At 34.5% G+C, this 17,678-nt stretch overlaps 1 pseudogene; it reads right to left on the minus strand.

The window, feature by feature from the left end:
* Positions 1-733: 733 nt before the first annotated feature.
* On the minus strand, positions 734-1,872 carry LOC124103745 (mesoderm-specific transcript homolog protein-like; annotated as a pseudogene).
* Between the last annotated feature and the right edge of the window lie 15,806 nt (positions 1,873-17,678).

The raw sequence follows: 17,678 nt of genomic DNA on the forward strand, positions 1-17,678 counted from the left end.
AGAGGAGTCAGTGTACTTCAGCAAGGTAACTCCGAGTATACAATGATCCACTCCCTACACTTCAGCCCAGGAGGGACATGCTTCTAAGAACTGAGGTATGAGTAGTTAGACTATTATTTGCTGTTAGAATTAATCTTTCCAGCTAATAACAGTAAATCTCTGGCATAGATGCAATTGGTTCTTAATGTCTGTGATTTTAGGAAATTCTATAAATAATTTGGATTTAGTTTACTCAGAAATTACACACTTAATAAGGTTCACTACTTTGGCAGAGTAAAGGTCTGCCAGTTTAGTGTCCTTACAAACTATATACAATGTGTAGGCATATCATACTCTTACACCATACTTTAAAATACTGCATTACATAAACAAATATTTTAACAAAATGTCAATAATTTGAAGCAGCTGATGAAACTAATCCAAAGTATGACAAGGCATATTCACTCTCACTTAAACTATGTTGCCTAGAGAACTTTAAAAACTATGTACCCTTCAAGCTGTTCAAGGAGAGGTAACAGGCCCCACTCCTCATTCTCTACTGTGGAATTCCAATTGGGGTTGGGCTAGAAATTAGCACTTTCAGATACTTCAGGAAAGTCCACAGAAGTGTTCAAAAGTCTTCTAAGCAAAAGAATGTCTAATGCCTGTCTCTATGCATCCATGAGAAGTCATGCTCATCAGAATTTCCTAATAACACAAAGACAAGTCTATATACTTCATCAGATGTCAAAGGAATGAGGTGGGTTATTTTGTCAGAGTTTCTGCTGCCTTTTTTCTATATTCTGTTCCATCAATGTGAGTAAAGTGGACTTTGGTGAGAAAACAGTGTTTGATTGCCAGGACCTCTTTTGGGCATTTCTTCCTAAGTGGAATACACAACAGATATGGGAGTGGGGGAGATAATACAGGGAAGCTACTCTTTCCAGCTCAGAAGGAGTTGATGAAACCCATATATGCATTCAAGAAGCCTATGAGATCCTCTAACTGTGGGTAGTGGCTAATGTGGTCATCCAGAATTGACACTGTGGACCGCGACAGCGTTTTCCTGTAGAGCTCCAAAAACTCTGGATAGGGATTTATAGGATCCAGTGGCCCCTAGATAAAATGAATGGGAATAGTTACAGAGGCAAAAGCTCCCACCCAGCGTCTTCTAAACTTCTTCCTCTGATTAATGTACTGTAAGAGACTGTCAATCACCAAGTTCCCGTCATTGTTTCGGATTCCTGCCCACATATCCCACAGCCCACTCTCAGAGGGTCGAGTGTATGGTCCAAAGACTGGAGTAAGACCTCTAGAAAATAAAAAGAAGTTCATCAACCTCGTGAGGGTGGGTGACAGCACACTTCCATCTTTAAGTAGCTTTTGGAGAAGAAGAGGCCGATGAGTCTCAGGAAAGATACCTCCATTTGACAGACAGAGACTCTTTATGGTAAGCCGGCCAGATCAATTTTGCTTGTACCTGTACAGCAGCTCCTGAGCAACAATGTCTCCATAGTCGTGAGACAACAGGTTGATCCTACTGTTCTGGAGTCCTAGATGGCGCAAAAGCGCCTCCATGATGCTGGCCGCTTTGTCACTGAAGCCAAAGCCTAAGAAGTCGAGGGCAATCACTCTATGAAACCTCAGGGTCAGACCTTCCCAAATTTTGTACCAGTCATAGCTGGAAGTTGGAAAGCCATGTAAAAGCACAACTATTTCAGGACTGCCAACTACACCCACAGAGTCCTGGTAGAAGATGTGCAGTCCCTTGTAGGTGAATAACTTGCCAGAAGTCTTCCATGAGTGCAGAGCAGGAGAGAGCTGAGGGGGTGGGATGTGCAGGTATGTGGCCAGCAGAGGCATAGCCAGTATTTGGACCCACCACTCCCTCATCCTGACTCAGGTAAGACCTGGGCTACAGGACTCCTTGTTTGGGGGACGGGGCACGCATGCGCTCTAATTGATTCTCTTATAGCCTTGCTCTCCACAGATGCTGAGCTCTGAGGAAGGGCTGTTGATCTTTGTTCTAGATCTTAGCTGGCTTCAGCCAGCTCTTTATTGCTTTGCATTTCTCTGCAGTTTATCATACATAGGAGCACTTTCTTATGCATAAAACAACGCTGTAATCTTTTTTTTTTTTTGCTTTGCTTAATCTATCAGTGGTATGTTATATGTTTAGAGAAGATGGAATCATCAAAGCACAGACTGATTGAATTATACTGTCTTAACATGGTTTAGAAAGAAAAATCTGAAGATGTGTCAGATTTCCAAAACTTTATATACGTTATTTTGTTCATTCTTGGTAGGTAAAATAAATGAAACTTTTTTTTTTCAAATCTTGTCCAAAAGGTCTTTTTAACTTAATAGGGTTGTTTTAAAAATGATAGATAAGTGTAGTAGCCAGGCAGATAGGTTAGTGTTAGGTATGCCAGAGAGGTCTGGGATCTTTGGAAGGTTAGCAGTGATAAAGCATATTCATCGGTGTAACTGTAGCTGATGGGATTGTATTTACCCTGCTTCTATTTTTCTATATTAAACACATATTACTTTCATAGAAAAACTAATTATTTTTATTTAAAGAAAATTTCTAGGGACATATTTACATGGGTATTTTAATTTTTTTCTTGTAAGATGATCAGAAAAAAATCAAGCTGGGAATGATAAAGGTAAAATAGATGTTAACTAAACTGTGAGAAATGTCCTGCATAACATTATTATGATTTCTTCCTCTTGGAAGAAGAAATAGAAATGTCATAACATGTTTAGGTTACATATTTTGGATCACTGAACCAGGCCAGATGGAAGGCTTGTTTTGTTTTGTTGTTTTAATATTAGCAAAACAATCTGTTTTCCCAAGTCACATTGTCTGGTGATACAGTAATGAATAGCCATTCTCTCTACATTGCCTTTGACTGGCTCATAGGAGAAGAGAAATGAGTGACAGATGGCTTATTGCATTGAAGGCAGTGCATCTATTAAGAGTAGTTCTCAGCAAGCAGCAGAAGTGGACATGCTTGGACAGGCACTAAAAGGTCGATGGGTGCCAGGCCACAATTGGAGGTTGCAATTATATTTGCTCTCTTTACCTAATCATGAGATTTAATCCTAGTTTTCCAGAGAGAAGAAATAAAGGGAACTTCAGTATTGAGCCTAAGCTCATAAAGAATCAATACTTCACCTTGCATCAGTCATATGCATGACCTGTTCATGAATTCAAGGGGACATGTCTGGATAAAATGATACTACTAACAAATAGTTGGATTAAACCATCTTGGTATGAATTCATCAAATAAAATACTGTTCACTTGCACATATGAGAGAAAACGTTTGACCCTTGATTTTCTTAGTCTGACTTATTTCTCTTAGTAGGATCTTCTCCAGTTCCACGCATTTACCAGCAAATAAAGGATATCATCCTTCTTTGTGGTTAAGTAGGGGAAAAGTAGTTGGAATTGGATATTCAAATATAGGGAAGATCAGTGTAGTACAAGGAGATCAAGAGGAAGGAGTGGGAAGGGGGACACATGATATGAATTTAACAAAATTATGCTGTGTGCATGTATGAATATGCCACATTGAATTTCACCTATATCTATAATATACCAATCAAAAATAAATAAGTAAATGAATGAAAGGAAGACCAGTAGAGTAGAGGAAGGAGAATAGAGGGATAAAGGAGAGGAGAATAGCAGGGTTGGGGAGGGAGACTGGGGACTGAAACGGAGAAACTCAAATTCCATGATTGTATGACTTTGTCAAAATGAACTCAACTCATATGTATAATTATAATGCACTGGCATAAAACAAAGTATTGTTCACTTTTGTTAAAGTTTGTAGTATGAAAATTATCTACTTTGATCCAATGATACTTCCTGGAAGGAAGAATTCAAAGATATTAAAAATTTAGTAAAAATTATGCAGGTTGGTCCTAATGCTATTGTGAAAATCTACTTTACATAACATATTTGCCTTTTCTGATTATCAGATAGATCATAGGGATAAATCTTCCTTTGGTTGCCTTAGAAGGGTCAATGTAGATCATGGGAAGCTTTCCAGGCTTGGTTGTTCTTTAACAATACCATTTGGTATTTTGGGCCTTTGAAGGTCTCCTCTCAACTGCCCAATGAATAAATCCTAGCCAGTTTGAGCCATTGAATCTGGTACTTTTTTTTTTTCTTTCTTAGATTCTTTTCTCTTTCTTTCATTGTCAATCAGCTTGCTGTGAAGAAAACTATTTATTCTGTAATTGCAGCCCCCACCCCCAAAACTTTCCTAAGAGTTAAAATTCTGGTAGTAACCTTTGTTAACAATACACCTTTTTTGAATTTAGTGTTGTATTATAAAATAAGTTTTAGAATAAGATTTGGGAAAATAATTTTAAACACAGTAAATTATTACTTTATACATATAAGGTAATTACATAATATTGTATAAAAATAACAGTATATAAAACACATGTTTTCTAATTTTTTATTATAATAGAATCTATCTTAAGCAAGTACTTGAAGGAAGAAAATGTTTCCTATTCCTTAGTGTAAGTTTCCTGTGTTATTTTCTTCTACAAACATTGCTTTTGGATGATTTAATGTTTAAGACATAAAACTATTTTTGAATACGAGAAATAATGACTATTACAGATGACTTGATTTTTCATTAAATGCAGTAATATCGTTGTCTTAAAAGACTTAATGTACTTTCTTAATTGCCCAAATTAAATTTAGAGCATAATTAAGTGCTAAAGATTTCTTATTTCTTACCTTAAATGTTAGTTATAATGTTACAATTTAATTATATGTAACAGCTATCCCAGTAGACATCAGTATTAGTTTTCCACTTGGAGATTTCTTTGTTTTCTAGTCTTTTTAATAAAGATTTTAGTTTTGACTTTCACCTTTAATAGTTGAGATTCATATACACATTATATGAGTGTCTGTGTTGAAGTGATATGCATCCTGTCACTGAACAGAGAACTGCAGTGTGATTTTTAAATTTACAAGGTATTAATGAAAGGAAATTATTTTATACTTCCTTCAGCAATATTAATTTTTATATTTTTAAATAAACTGTACTCTTATCCTGTGATTTGCTCTTTTCTGCAACAAGGCTCTCTGCTACTATATGACAAATGTCATGCTTTTTCTACCTGAGAACATGTGTTTGTTGTTTTATCAGAAATGGTTTCTTTCAATTCACTCACAAAAAGAATCTGATCCATTTGCTATTGTTCATTAGTTTTGCATTACTTTGTTACTGTGCTATAGGTTAACAATTGTAAATCCTCTCTTTAAAAAAATGTATAAAAAATTTGTTGTAGGAAAACATTTAACACATCCCATTAATGTCAACAATATATAAAAAATTCTTAAAAGTTTAGGCTGAGTATGTAGCTCTGAGGTACAATTTGTGCTCAGCATGGATAAGGTCCTAAATTCAATCCCCAGTACCAAAAAATATCTTAAAAATTAGAGCATAAAATTATTGTATATACTTTTCAGTCTTAATATCAAGTATGAAAAATAAAGTAGCCCAATAAAGATTCATCAGGAATTTATAAACTAAAATTTGCCTGTTTATGGAATTAATAAATGTGAACACAGCAAGTACATAGACCATGGGGCAAGAATGAACAAAGTAGCTTCAAGGGTAAGAAAAATCCCTGCATGTCTGGAAAAGGGGAAAAAGTTTGAAGTTGATAGGATGTAGACCAAGGCAGATCTTGATAAAACTTGAAATTCTGGAGTGATCATAAGGTTTTGAAGAAGAAGTAATATAATCCAAAAATGTGTGGTATCAAAGATCATTGTCTGCTATATGGGGAAAAGAACCAAGAGGGATTAGGGAAGAAACAGAGAGCCCAGGAAGGGGGTCAATCCAGTAGACCAGGTAAGAGGGGGGATTGCTAGGACATGTTATACATGACAGTAGAAAGCTCTTCAATTCCTTGTCTTAGAGGAAGTTGTAAGACAAGTAATCATCTATAGATTTGTGTTTTGTTTTTTTTAATTTTTTATTGTTGGTTGTTCAAAACATTACAAATTTCTTGATATATCATATTTCACACTTTGATTCAAGTGGGTTATGAACTCCCATTTTTACCCCATATACAGGTTGCAGAATTACATCAGTTACACATCCATTGATTTACATATTGCCATACTAGTGTCTGTTGTGTTCTGCTGCCTTTCCTATCCTCTACTATCCCCCCTCCCCTCCCCTCTTCTCTCTCTACCCCCTCTACTGTCATTCATTTCTCCCCCTTGTATTATTTTTCCCTTTCCCCTCACTTCCTCTTGTATGTACTTTTGTATAACCCTGAGGGTCTCCTTCCATTTCCATGCAATTTCCCCTTCTCTCTCCCTTTCCCTCCCACCTCTCATCCCTGTTTAATGTTAATCTTCTTCTCCTGCTCTTCGTCCCTACTCTGTTCTTAGTTACTCTCCTTATATCAAAGAAGACATTAGGCATTTGTTTTTTAGGGATTGGCTAGCTTCACTTAGCATAATCTGCTCTAATGCCATCCATTTCCCTGCAAATTCTATGATTTTGTCATTTTTTAATGCAGAGTAATACTCCATTGTGTATAAATGCCACATTTTTTTTTATCCATTCGTCTATTGAAGGCTCATTTTGCTTAGCATGATATTCTCCAATTCTATCCATTTACCTGCAAATGCCATAATTTTATTCTCTTTTAATGCTGAGTAATATTCCATTGTGTATATATACCATAGTTTCTTTATCCATTCATCTATTGAAGGGCATCTAGGTTGGTTCCACAGTTTAGCTACTGAAAATTGTACTGCTATAAACATTGATGTGGCTGTGTCCCTGTACTGTGCTGTTTTTATGTCCTTTGGGTATAGACTGAGGAGTGGGATAGCTGGGTCAAATGATGGTTCCATTCCAAGTTTTCAAAGGAAATCTCCATACTGCTTTCCAGATTGGTTGCACCAATTTTTAGTTCCTCCAGCAACATATGAGTGTGCCTTTTCCCTCACATCTTTGCCAACACTTATTGTTGCTTGTATTCTTGATAATTCCCGTCTGATTAGAGTGAGATGAAATCTTAGTTTTAATTTGCATTTCTGTAATTACTAGAGATGTTGAACATTTTTTCACGTTTGTTAATCGATTGTATATCTTCTTCTGAGAAGTGTCTGTTCAGCTCCTTAGCACATTTATTGATTGGGTTGTTTATTTTTTTAGCTCAAAAATGATTTGTTTTGCTTTTATCTCCCATCTGTTCTGATTTAACATTTCCCTTGGAGCACCTAAATTTCTTAAGTTGAATTTTCGTTTGTCTCTCTTAACCTATTCAAGTAAAAGTTAATCTGAACTTAAATAAGGACAGATAATTCAAAAGGACTATTGCAATAGCGGAGAGGGATTATTGCAATAGGGGAAAGGAAATATTGCAAGAGTAGAACACTCCAACTATAAGGTTCATTTGTGTCATGGGTGAAGTAGAATGGACTTTTCTTTTAAAGAGAGGAGTATATAGGTCTAGAAGAAACTAAGTGTAGGGTATTTAGATGAGCAAATAGCATGATAGATAAGTTGAGGAGGGATTTTTTTTTTTTCCTGATGTCAATTGATTCTTGAAAGGAGACCTTAAGGAGAAATTGTTCCACTTTCTGTTGCACTGAAACTCAAGAGTTGGTCAAAGTCTAGGGACCCAGAGAAGGAGTGAGTATTGATTTAAGTTTGATCAAGTCAATTTAGAATATTTTGTACAGCATTTCTGCTCATTACTTACAAGACAAAGCATGGGAATTTCAAGGATCTGTGTGTTTCCTTGTCATAGATAAACAAGGGGAGTTTTATTGAAAGAAAAGTGGTTCTCTGAAATGAGTTAGTCCAAAAGGGTGAGAGATATTTTAGCCATTGCTATTTTTCAAGAACACAGAATCGGGGAGAGTTCACCATTTTCAACTTCAATAATATTTTTTCATCCTTTTCTTTTTTCATCTTTATTCTGGGATAAAACTCTAAAGATTATTTTTTATTTCTATTTTTCATGCATTTGTGTTCAGTTTTCAATAAGAATCTGAAGTTTGCTATTGCATTTTCTCTTTCCTTGAAATTTTTGTGCTGATATAATTGATTTACCTGTATGTCTCATCTTGTTTAGGCTTGCCTTGTAGATATGTTTTCATGGAAGTCTTGTCTAGTATCCTACTGTGTATACTAGAGCACTTTCTATATTTTAATCCCCATTTTTTCTAGGAAATATTCAGAGCTAAGTTTTTCCTCTAACAAAGACAAATATTGGATTCCTCTTGTGATTTACAAATCATTTTGTTTGTTTTTATAATTTTATTGTTATTTTGTTTCACTTTATTCAACCTGCAATGAATATGGCTAAATATTTAGTATTTATAATTATCCATGATGATTGCTTTGTGCTGAATCTTGTTCTTTGTCCAATTGTTGTTTTCAGAGTTCTCATTTTTGATGCAAAACTAGAAGCAGGGGTGCTTAAACACATATTTCAATCACACCATGCAACCTGATCTCACATAGGAAGGTTTGCTTTTACCTGCTTCTCTGAAACATTCAAACATTGATACATATCTAGTTACTTTGAAAATGCACTTCAGTTATTGATTTTCCTCCCACATCTGCTTCATAGATATTTGTCAAGAAGTAATTCTTTACTGACACTCTAAATTTATGATTTATGTGTTGTCTGAGTGAGAGAATCCAAAGGTTTAAAATGTCAAATTTATCCTTCAGAGACTATTGCTTTAGTTTTGCTAGTAGAGAGCACATCTCTCAGAAGACAAGGATCCTGTAAGAAATTAGTGAATGAAGAGACTATTAGGTGGGCATGACTCAGTAATGTTCCCTTCATTCCTTTATTATTATTCTTACTTCCAATCATTACTGATGTTGCAGATACTTAGTAGGTTAGGTTTCCTTCAGATTCTTGGGGTAGATTAAATTATAATGTTAATTTCTATTGTTATGTTGGTTTTGTTTATGTTCTTTACCATATTTTCAGTCTTTTTAAAAAATTTTATTCTTTACTTGATATAGCTGAATGAATTGTCAGCTATACACCATTTGGAACTAAAAGCCAATATTTACCCAAAAGGAGTAGAAAAGAATATTGAAGCTATGCAACACAATGATCCAAACTCAGCCATACATACATTAAGTCAAACCAGGTCAGACTCATGGTAAAATGGGTCATAGTTTTTATTGTATTACGATATAATTTCATAATAAGTTAAAACAACTAAATTATTCATTTTAACAGGTTTTGGAACTGTTGAGGGCATTGCCTTTGCAGCCTGCTTAGATTTTATCTATTTGTTCAAACTAAAATAAAAGAATTTGTGAAATTTATAAAAAGCAAAAAGTAACCTTTGGAAACACTAGCATGCATATACTTTTCACCTTCTTCTGGAGCAACTGGTAATGTAACCCCTCAGTCTTTGCCATTTACATGTTAATTATTTTCAACTCTTTATCTAAAAGGGCTTTCTTCACATATTTTAGTCCAACATTTCATGCTGGCATATAAATACCTGGTCAAAATAAAATGTTTTCATGGTATATAACAGATATTGTGGCTGAATTTTCTAAACAACTTGTCTTGAATTAGAATGGGCATGGGTTAAGTATAATACAACTATTCTTATATAATTAAAATAAATGAGTAAGAATAACAGTAAGAATTTAATTACTATATTTTAAATCAGTAATTTGTAATCTTCTATATAAGTTTTTTTAATGTAAAGATAACTATTAGGCTTATACTCAGCCAAAGCCAGGTATTTTTTTAAAAAATCATAGATGCAATCATGCTTAATACACGTCTGATTTACTTGATTTTTGCACAGACATGGAGCATTTAAAGAGTGTCATGATGCTAAATGGGAATCCTTAGAGTATATATACTCAACACCACCACCATAAGACAAACTGACTTTTATGGGGGTTTATAGATAATGTCTGCCCAAAACTTGAGTTATAAGTAATTCCTACTGATTTCTCCCTTTTAACACTTTCATTTTGCTTTTAGTTCCATAGTATCAGGGAACAAAGAAATGATCCAGTAGTTCTGCTTGTTTCAAATCCATTGGCAAGTTGTTCCGTGTATAAAGTGCTAGCAATACAATATACAAGTTCTCAGTCTTCAGGACAATCAAATTTCTGATTAGAATTTTACTTCCTCCACCAAATTTTTCTTTCCTTTTTTTTAAAAAATTTCAAAAGACAGCATAGTATAAAACTAACTACTAAACCCACTTATTATATCAACTAACCACATTTTTCAAATTTAATAATGATTCTGCCTATATGTAATATATAGGTAACTATCCATTAATTGAAATAACTATGTCTTATTTTATCTTTGATCATCTAATATACCTGAAATGTTAATAGTTACAAGTATTTAAGATTAGGTTTTAGTCTCTAAAAATTATCTTTAATGGAAAAGAAAGTTGTAAAGCGATCATTTTAAAATAAAGTTTTAAAATGGATACTATATGAATAACTGTTGATTAATGAGAGAAAGGAAAATTTATTCTCACTGAGGAGGAACATCAGCATAAATGAACATTTGAAAGAAAGAAAAATTAGAAAATATTTAAGAACAATGATAAAATACTAGATTTCAGTAGTGTCTGTGGTAATTTTTTTTTTATCTCAGATTTTATTAATTTGAGTTTTTCCTTCTTTCTTCGGTTAGCTTGGCTAAAGGTTTATCAATTGTGTTTGTCCTTTCAAAAAACCAATATGTATTTCATTAATTTTTCTATTTTTTATTCTCAATTTCATTTATTTCAGCTCAGATTTTAATTATTTCATGTCTTCTACTGACTTTGGTGTTGGATTGTGCTTCTTTTTCTAGGTTAAGAAGTAGGTTTAGATTGTTTATTTTGTATCTTTCTATTCATTTAATAGATGAGCTCAATTCTATGAACTTTTCTATTCATTTAATAAATGAGTTCAATTCTATGAACTTTCCTCTTAGAATTCCCTTTATACAGTCCTGGAAATTTCAATGTTGTATCCTATTCTCTAGAAAGATGAAAAGTCTTAAGTGTTCAGGAAAAATAAGCATAATATTACTAAAATACAAAATAACTGGAATGTGAGACCTTGAATGTTTTAATATATATACTATAATGAAAATGTATATTGTGAAGAAAATATTATCCTATAGATAAGAGCTGGTCTACATTAGGCAAACAGGAACTAAAGCATTCTTGAAGGAAGGAATTAACATATCTCCACTTGTGTTTTATAAGATATGATTGTGACAATGTGGTGGAGAATAGAACTCAAAGGAAGAGTGGACATAAATAATAGAACTCAAAGGAAGAGTGGCAGCATAACTGAACACAGATCTGTGATTTAAGGACATTATGGTGCCCTGAGTTTTAGTATTATAAACTGTTACAAGCAGTGAAAACAGATTTGAAAGATAGTTTACCTATAGAAATTCCATTACTCATGTGAAAATGTGTGAGGAATGATGAAGAGTCAAGAAATAAACTTTCTTGAACCATGGGAGTGTAGTTATGTCTTTATTGGAGATGCAGAATGCTGTGGAAGAGATTTTTCAGTGACTATAATGGAAAGAAGTCTCAATATTTCAGTTTTATGTTTTCCAGGTGGCCTATGGTTTTTAAAGCAGTCAAAAATGTCTGTATTGAGCTCCAAGATGAGGTTTTTGTTTGTATCTGATATTTATCTTTTTGTGGTGACTGGAATTTGCCTTAATAAAGTATGGTCAGACATATAGTCTTGGAAAAGTTTGAAATAAAGGGAAAGGTTTCTGTTATACACATAGTACCCTCAAAGGACAGACAGCAGGTCAAACAAGGTGACCAAGTGTAGTGGCCAGGCAGAGGGGGAAGAACTATGGACAAGAGATAGTAGTGGTTCTCCTGAGAGGAGATGGCCAAGAAAAGGCTGGCATATGAGCAAGTTTAGTTTGGATCATTTAAGTAATTTGGCAGTCACTTGACAATAGAGGTGGTCTCTAGTTGTCTGACATTGAGTCTTGTTATGCCAGAGAGAGACCAACAAAAGGAGGTATTGAGTATCATTCAGGATTAGCTGGTTGTCGTAACAAGGGCAAGCTCTCAGGAAAGATGTTTACTATCTCTAAGAACTAATTAAGCCTGGAAGGAATAGTCCCTCTAAGTTCAGCAAAGTCTCAGATGTCACAGCATCAAGAAGGCACACAACAGACTGGGCACAGTGGCATATGCTTGTTATCCCTGCTGCTCAGGAGGCTGAGGCGCAAGAATCGTGAGTTCAAAGCAGGCCTCAGTGATGACAAGGGGCTAAACAACTCAGTGAGACCCTGTCTCTAAATAAAATACAAAATATGGGGCTGGGGATGTGTTTCAGTTGGTTAAGCACCACTGTACAAAAAAAAAAAGGCACACAACAAGAAAATGTATAATTATGTACAATGAACTAAATTCATGGATGTTAATCTGATGTTTGGGGAGAGTTTATATATTGAGAAGAAAATAAATTCTATGACAGAATTCCCACTGAACCTCAACATATATTAAGAGGATAGAGAAAGACCCAGAAAAAAAAGACAAAGAGATAGTCACAGACGTTAAAGGAGAGCTGACTTAACTATAATTGTGTAGTAGTCCTTATAAATACTGGGGAAATTGTCAGTTTATTGTCTATCCATTGTGGATATGAAGTTAAGTGTATGTTCTGATCACTGCAACTTCAAAAGTGAAGACACTATTAGGAATAGAGAGAGAGAGAAAGAGTAAAAAGGTAGTTTTTATTCATTTTCTCTGTGCTTTAGAAAATAACTTTGGATTTCATAGAGGTCAGAACAATTAGTTGAACATTTCATGACTTCAGAATTTAAGGGATCTTTGATATTTACAAGTTAGGATATGTACAGATTTCTGTATATTTTCTCATTTTTGTCTTCATATCATCTGAAGAAATAGATAAACTTTAAATAAACACACCTTTACAACTTAAAGACTTAACTTAAAAGTCTAACAAAGCAATTGAAAATACCATCATTGGACTTTCTTTAATTTAATAACATAAAATACTTGAAATGTGACCATATTATTTTTAATGACTCTAAAATTAATATTTTAAAACAATTTTCTATTTCCATACAGGGTCGAGGCATGGGAAGTATTTTTTTTTATCAAAGGTGTCTCTGTTTTTGAACATATTTGAGAGATATTTTAATTTTTATTTGTCATTGAATTTCAAATTGATAGTTCAAATTGTGATTTGACATTTGAACATCAAATAAATACTAAGGAAAATAAGGAAGTTAAATTGAATAATTTATAGCTATGATATAGTCAAAACAACAAATATTTATTCCTCAATTTCCAAATAAAATATTTTAAACAACATTCAAACTATACCCATACTAAAACGGAAATTATAATCTCACACTAAAAGATCCAGGACTTTCTAATGAATATATTTTATAGGGGAATAGAATTACAGTTCTCCCTGACTCCATTCAAGAAGAGAAGAAAGGATATTCCAAAAATAAGAGATATTTTATAATTAAAAGGAGTAAGTCTGGCACAACCAGGGATGACAACTCTCAATTCCTCTTAGATCACCTAAACCACGAAGTAATAGAATAGCTTCAAGAAGACGTTAAAGGTATACAGTATTTTAAAATAAAATATATCTACTAAGTAATATGTATGAGATCTATCATCAAAGGATGTCTTTCTATGGTTGTTATGTTTAATTGCATAGGCTGTCATATTATAGAAACAGACAATCTCACACTGCCTATCACATGAGAGCCTACTGGAGTGCTATGCTGGTCATCGTCAACCAAGGACCCAAGCTGATGAAAATGACATCTCATTTATTGCTGAGTAAATAAAATTCCATTGTGTATATATGCCACATTTTTTATCCATTCACCCACTGAAGGGCATTTAGGTTGACTACACATTTTAGCTATTGTGAATTGTGCTGCTATAAACATTGATGTGGCTGTGTTCCTGTTTTTAAGTCCTTTGGGTATAGACCCAGGAGAGGGATAAAAAGAGAATAAAATTATGGCATTTGCAGGTAAATGGATGGCGTTGGAGGAGATAATGCTAAGTGAAGTCAGCCAATCCTAAAAAAACAAATGCCAAATATTTCTTCTGATATAAGGAGGCTGACTCAAATTGGGTAGGTAGGGGGAACATGGGAGGAATAGATGAATTCTAGATAGGGCAGAGGGGAGGAAGGGAAAGGGAGGGGGCAGGGTGTTAGCAAGGATGGTAGAATGTGATAGACATCATTATCCAAAGTACATGTATGAAGTTGCAAATTGTTGTTAACATATTTTATATACAACCAGAGATATGAAAAATTGTGTGGGGTATATGTGTAATAAGAATTATAATGCATTCTGCTGTCATTTTTTTAAAATCAATAAAAAAAGAAAGTGTTATTTCAGTACATACTTCCATGGATGATGGCAAATCATGCACTACCATGTCATTTCCACTTAACATTTTATTGGATACAACTTGTCATATGGCCACATTCTCTTTCTATAAGGCATATGAAATTCTATGTGCCTAGAAGTTTGAAATACAAAACTATTTGGTGAACAAAATAATGACCCTTATGGTCCACTTTTCTTGTCAGCAAATATTCCACTCAGGTCTCCTCCTGCAGAAAAATGCATTTACCTATTCACCAAAGGAGCCAATCCCCCAAGTCTTACCCAGTAGTTACTTTACTTCCACATAAGTTATGATGCAGTAGTAAAGTGCCCCAATTCATTGCTCTAAAATAGCAAAGCTTTATTGCAGGATTGATGGGGCTCTGCTCCAAGTTGCACTGAGGCTTGGGCCTTGGCTCATGCCAGAGCCATCATCTCAAAGATTGATACTCATAATGGAAAAGTGTGTTCTAAACACTCAAGCCAGATCACACTTTTCTTTTCACAGCAAAGAAAAGTGATTCCCCTATTTCCCAAGTACCAAGATGTCTCAAAGTTAGATAGTAGGAATACTGGTAAGTTTTTAGAAGCAGGTGCTCCTTTGGGGAGAATGTGAAATATCAAGGGCTGTGTAGATACTGGAAGTGATGCAATGGCATTCCAAAATTGAAGGCTGAGAAGAAGAATGTTGGCTCTCCTAGAGGGCATCAAGGTCCCAGATAACAAACTTAATAAATACACATTCTTTACACTAGTCAGAGACCCTTCAGTGTGACCTCAGGGATAAGGCAACATCACTCTGCATACACTGTTTTAGTCTGTCTTCTGCTACTATAATAGAACACCTGAGACTGGGTGTTGGTAGTTAATTTTTCATCACTCTAACAAAATAACTGATGGAATAAATTTGTAAAATAATGTGTTCATTTGGCTCACAGTTTTGGATATTCCAGCCTATCATATGAGTTGCCAAACGGTAATGACAGAGAAAAAATAGCAGAGCAAAACTGCTCAACTCATCAGTTAGGAAGCACCAAAAAAAAAAAAAAAAAAGAAAAGAAGAGGAAGGGGACTTGCATTCTCACTGTAACTTTCAAGGACACATCTGATGGCCTAAGTACTTCCCACTAGGCCTCAATTTCTAAAGGTTCCATCATCTTCCAACAGTGCCACACTATTGGGAGATGGTGTGTATTAAAGGACTAAGTCTTTAACACACACACCTTTGAGGGGACACACATGCAAAACATAGCATTGGGTATTTTAGCAGTAACAAATTCATTGAGGTCATAATTCTGGGTGCTGGGAAGTACAAGAGGACGACACTGGGATTTTATAAGGGCTTAATTGCTACATCATACCATGGTGGACAGCAGAATGATAGAGAGTACAATGGTGCAAGAAAGAGAGCACTGGACTCACTTTTATAACAAATCCATAATTATAGTAACAAACCTGTTGTCATGATAATCACATTAATTCATTCATGAGTGCAAAACCCTCATAAGCTAATCACGTGTCATGAAGCCCCACCTCCCAACACTGTACCATTGGAAATTAAGTTTCCAACAGTGAATTTTGAGCGACACATTCATACCATAGCACACACTCACCAGGGCCAGAAGCCCCATGGGACTGCAAATGTCCAGCCTCTCCCACCCTGGCTCCACTCACTCAAATTTTCTGGTTCATGTAACACCTACTTCTTTGCATTTCCTACCAACAGGTTTTAATTGCTATCTGAACTACTTGAGCTGAATTACTATATGCTTGATATATATTTAGTCTTTTTTATGCATGGGAGGATCTACAGAGTGGATATAAACATGAAGTTTCACAAAATAACTATGAAACTAAAGACAATTAAGATCTGAAGGAGGTAGCTTCAAAATTTTCTCAATAATATCGCATCTATTCTTTTATCTTTACTGGATGGTGCCTTTTTTATGTCTGGACAAATTTCCTGTATTTCAATAAGCCATTCTCTACTCTCTTTAAAGTCAGGAAGTTACATGAAGTAGTTGTCAAATCCTATTCTTTGACAAATAGTTGCTGGTTTGGGAAAAGAAAGTAATGATCTGAGAATTATCAATTTCCTCAGAATGTTTAGAATGCTCTGGTCTAGGAAGAAACTTTCAAAGGCTGCCTGATCATTGTCATTTACCTGGAATTCCTAGGAATGCCACTCTAGGAGGCAAACACAGCATTGAATTTTTTAACTCCAGGGATGGTATCCATTCACCCACTTAACAGTTAAATTCATAGTAGCAAGGTCACTGAAATCCATGTTCATGTATCATGGGTTAGGCTACATGTCCAAATGTGACTGTGTGATTTTGAGAATCTCAAGATGTATATAGGCACATGAACCATTATGATGATAGAGGAGGAAAGCATATTTTATATATATATATATATATATATATATATATATATATATATATATTAAACATGAGGTTTCGTTTGAACTAAAAGAGATAGTTTACATGATGTTAGGTAAAAGGTTATGCCAGGATACAGACATGTGGTGACAGATGATCTTTGCCAGAGTTGGCATATATCACATGCTCGATAAAGTTGTTCAGAAATTAGTAAGACTCATTGGTATCTGCATTAACCTTACTATTCCAGAGATCAGAAAAGGGCTGGCAGCTAAGAGAGAGCCTTTCTATTGCTTTTTATTGTTATTCATTATGTTAGAATTTTTCTTGAGTTATAAGGGCTTTTGTCTTCAATATTTTTACCTATTACTAAACAAACAGCAGTCTCAAAATACATTATTTTTAGAGTTACAAAATTAACCATGGCTTCTTTCATACCAGCAAGTGTCCTTTACACTGCTGGTTATGGGAATTTACAGGAGACCACACTTTTTAATATGTAAGCAACTTTAGTTAACATACCCCTAAAGGATGTTAAATTCACCCTGTGTAGCTGCTGCATTGAAAAAAAAAAAAAAAAAAAAAAAAACCCACAATCACAGTGAGACTAATTCACAGAGGTTTTACAGTGACTTTTTGGAAATTAAATTAAAAAGTAGATTTCGATTACATTTTGTGTCTTTCAAGCTTTAAAGATCTTATCAAGAATTAAATTAGGCTAACTTTCTCCATTTTCTCCCCCTTAGGGAGCATACATTGAAGTAGTTCTTTCCTTTAGTGGTCGGATAAAAATATCTTAATTTAGGTGTTTTAAGGGGTGATAAAACTGACCCTGGATGTTATAGACCAATCAACTTCATTAATGCTGCAGTTAAATTGCACATGAG

The sequence above is a fragment of the Marmota monax genome, unplaced genomic scaffold, assembly GCF_021218885.2.
Source record: "Marmota monax isolate L192 unplaced genomic scaffold, Marmota_monax_Labrador192_F-V1.1 WCK01_AAM20220418_F8-fsc00219, whole genome shotgun sequence".
Taxonomy (NCBI): Eukaryota; Metazoa; Chordata; class Mammalia; order Rodentia; family Sciuridae; genus Marmota; species Marmota monax.